At 36.6% G+C, this 4,132-nt stretch overlaps 1 long non-coding RNA gene across 1 annotated transcript; it reads left to right on the plus strand.

Moving 5' to 3' along the window:
- Nucleotides 1-940: 940 nt before the first annotated feature.
- On the plus strand, nt 941-1,288 carry LOC133273473 (uncharacterized). Its single transcript, XR_009744830.1, has 2 exons — nt 941-970; nt 1,080-1,288. It is a non-coding gene; the product is annotated as an uncharacterized LOC133273473 (long non-coding RNA).
- Nucleotides 1,289-4,132: the final 2,844 nt, after the last annotated feature.

The following is a 4,132-nucleotide window of genomic DNA, read 5'->3' on the forward strand; positions in this document are numbered from 1 at the left end:
TAATGACAAATCTTGCAGATCTTTCCAAAAACCAGGTCTGCACTGCAGTGTTATTCATATCTTTTTTATCATCCAGCTACACGAACTCGTTTCCCCCAAAATCTACTATTAAGTTTGCCACAGTAGATGACCCTTAATACATATAGCCTTTCCACCATATCTGAAAGTTTGTACTGCAATTAAGACTTCTCTTTTATCCTGAAAATCCTTAGTCTTAAGACTTTAATTCAGCAGCAATACTCAGCCACCTCCATGCTAGTGATAATCCTAATATACCATGGATTTAGCTCAGAATTATCATTGCTGGCAAGCACTGAATGCAAAACACAACACAATACATAAAAACAGTGGTCCCAAATAAATTTTGCCAGCTGAACTCCTTGAAGGGGAAACATGTTGATTTGTGATGGGACTTGGAAAACTAGTAGAATTCTGAAAAAAAACATTAGTATAAGAATTGTGATGTAGTGCGTAGGAAGTCTTTTATGACTGAGAAAAGTCACATGCTACTTTTGCTGACCTGAATTTAAAACCTTGGAAGAACCCTCCATGAGAAAAATCAGAATGTAGGCTTAAATCCATGTTTATAACGTTTGACAGGAACTTGCCATGTTTCTTCCAAGTAGTGGCTGTTCATGACCATCTCGAAATTGAAATTGCCATTTTCCACTGGGATAGCAAGCACAAATTAGGACAAAATATTTACAAATACACTGAAAAGTCTGCTAATCTTGTATCTTCCAGATCATTTAAATATACCTTTTCCTATTTGATTTACAGCCATGTTGATTTCAAAATATTATCTGTGAATTTGGTCTAATAGATGTTAATGAAAATTCTTGTTATTTAAGCTCAACTTTATTCATTTAGGTCTTCAAAATACTCAAAATGAAAAAATAATGAAACCATCATTTTTAGGGGCACAATATTTTGATGATATGAGAATGTGGGAAAGAGGAAAGGGGATGAGGTTAGTGTAAATTTTTGTTATAACATGTTATAACATAGTTATATATAAATTTTGTTATAACATTAAAATCTAAAATGTGGATTCATTTCAATCACTTCTTTATTTCCAGACAATGTCAGAAAAGCTTATGGATTTTATTTCAAGGTATCTAGGATTGAGTTAACACTGATCCAGAAAACCCACAGTGAAAATTGAGTTGATTTGACTCACCCCTACTACAGAAAGAAATAAGCACTCATGGCATATTTTTTAACTTTTTCATCTGGACACACCTTGAAAGACTGTACAAAGTAAACATCTCACACATTGTTTTCTTGAGCCATTTGTTTTGTTGCTGTTGAGTTTCTGAGGCTGGGAGGACAGGGAATTAACTGTCAACACAATCATTACATGAGGGGTGGAAGAAGGGGTTCCATTAAAACTTCAGTGATGATTTTAGTGTGCCAGGCTGCAGTGATCAGAATTGGAACATGACTATGACACCTGAAATCACTCCTGTTAGAATGATTCAGGGACATTCAGGCTGGAAAACATCTAATCTATGTAGCATATAGTCTAAGCTTGATCCTTCTGATGTCTGGTTGAGAGATCCATCCTCTCCGAAGACTAAGTGTCTTGACACTGCAGTTATTTATCTTTATAAGCTATAGAAGGAAGCTGAATCTCAAGTTTAAAGTAGTCACTCACTTTTTAGGTGGTTCATGTTGGACAAAATGGATTTAGATTGGACTCAGTTCTTTGGTTTTATCCAAGGCTAGAGGCCAGGATATTGCTTGGATCTGAAACAGTGGCTTGGGTGATAAACCACTTCCTTTAAGGAGAATCCACAAATTTCCATATAGATCTTTTGTCTAATAGTCAATTCTATCCAGCTCCCTAGATGAGTAATACTATAAGCCTGGCAATGTTTTAAGCCTGCCTTTCATCGTTCTTCCAATATAAGTTGCTAGATGTGAACTGCTGCTTGATTATTATTACATAATGAAAATTGTTCTTTTTTTTGGCTGTTTGATGCCCTATTTTCTTTACAGCAGTGATGAAAAATCATATATGAGATAAAGGCAGAAGGGACTGAATATAAGAGTTACTTTATTATTCACCACTATTTACTATTTCTAGTGCAATAAAGCACTAATATAACAAAAACACAGACTCCAAATACAACCAGAATACTTTAGGAGAAACATTTTACCCATGATCTTGAAGCCAACAAAAGCATATTTTAATATTAGATGATATGATGTACTGAACATGACAAAACAGCAGGCTCTTCAATCCAAACCAACAGAAACTTGACAGATGAAAACAACTCTTAAAGTGGTGCTTAAAAGCAAAGCATTCTTTGTGTAGAAATACTGCAGCAGGTCTTAGGATTTAACTAAAGACCAATAAAAAAGTCCTTGTATTTCCCTAGTGTCCTAGAGAGCAGGTTCAAAAAGCATAGGGCACAGCAGCAAAAAGTCTGATCACACAGGGATTTGAAACAGAAAAGGAGAATCACAAGTATTCCCTAATTGGAAGGCCAGACAGAACAAGGGTGAGTGTAGCTTTCTAAAATTCAGAAAGAAGAATGAGGAAGATGAGGCATTCACTGAAATGTCAAGATAAAATCGATACAGCATTTTCTGGGAAATCAATGCAGAGAGTGGAAGACATTCAAGATAACAGAGAAGCAAATGCTCTGGAGCAGATGAAAACGCCAACAGTGGCACTGAAAACAGGTGTTGTTTTCATAATTAAAACTCAAGGGAAACCTGCCCAAAGGGAGCCATAATAATGAAATAGGGGGAAAATATACCCAGAGAACAACACCTCATTAGGAGACATAAACTTCACATGTGAACAACGTTGAGTTAAATTGTTTTTCTTAATGGTACTCTGGTGTGAGACAGGTTCAGAGGCTCTGCTTATTTTGCTGCAAGCTGACGATTAATGACTGCAAAGGTTTTCACACAAGTGTGAAAGACAGGACTGGAAAATGAAGATGCAAGTTATGTCTCCAAAGGCGCATTTTGTAAAACCAGTGTCTGGACAGAAATAGGAAAGCCTTTGAGAGGTTAGAAAGCCCTTATAATAACAGGCTGTGGAATGACCCAATTTAGTTATTTTCTGTTTGGTTTCTAGTTAATACTGTTTTCCCCTGTAACCGATGCACACTAAAACCTCAAGAATAAGACCCTGAGGCAATTCTGAAATGATCTACAGTGTATTTTCTCAGAGATAAAAAACATCAGTGACTCCCCTCCCTCTGACTCAGCTTGGTGTTCAGGTACCATGGAGTCAAACATGGTGCAGACAAGCAAAGCGGTGCTGGAAACCCTCAAGGAAATCTAAAATATCTGGGTGATTCCACACTTGTGGTTTCATAACCTTATCCATATCATTCCTCAAATGGGGATGTTTAAAGATGGAGAGAAACTGCTTATGTCTAAGAGTGGTTTGTAGTTCAGAGGAAAACCAGTTTGCTTTGAATAAAACTCTTCTGCTATCAACAGAGTTTTCAGAGAAGTGTAGCATAGGGATTAGGGATAAACACCTGCAGCAGATCTGATGTTCTCCAGTTTCTATGTGCTTAGTAGGCACAGCTGGGATTCAGGAGCTGTTACTACCTGCTGCATGACCTGGAGTACCAAATAGGCCAATAAACCCTCAATTCTGTAAACAAACAAAGCCACTATTCCAGCAAGTTCCTGGGTGGGATACAAATATACACCATAAAGAACATTGTAAATTGTTCAGAAATAAATAAACTTGGCTATTGTCACTATAATGACTTGGAATATTTAGTCAAACAGGCCTGTTCAATGACAGAATGTTTAAAATAAGCAAAATTAAAGTCATACTTCTTAACATAAAGGCTCTGTTTGAAGACTGGGTTCATCATCTGCAAGCAAGAAAATTTAGAAGGGATAAGAATTAATAAAGTTCTTATGTGTGTGTAACATAGGGCAAGTAATGAATAGCAGTGATTTTGTCTCCAAGCACATCACTGAAGAGATCAATACTTTATTGAGTTCAGATCTCTAGATGTTAAAAAAGGATGTTGGAAAACTGAAAAACATGTGGAAAGCTACAGTCAGCACTGAAAATCTTATGCTGGAAAACTTAATGACCTCCAACCTCCATCCTTAGTCTCTAAGAATAAACAGTGATAACCCTGAG

Source organism: Pezoporus flaviventris, unplaced genomic scaffold (assembly GCF_033815535.1).
Source record: "Pezoporus flaviventris isolate CSIRO_AGI_PZ_B2104156 unplaced genomic scaffold, CSIRO_AGI_Pfla_v1 ptg000031l, whole genome shotgun sequence".
NCBI lineage: Eukaryota > Metazoa > Chordata > Aves > Psittaciformes > Psittacidae > Pezoporus > Pezoporus flaviventris.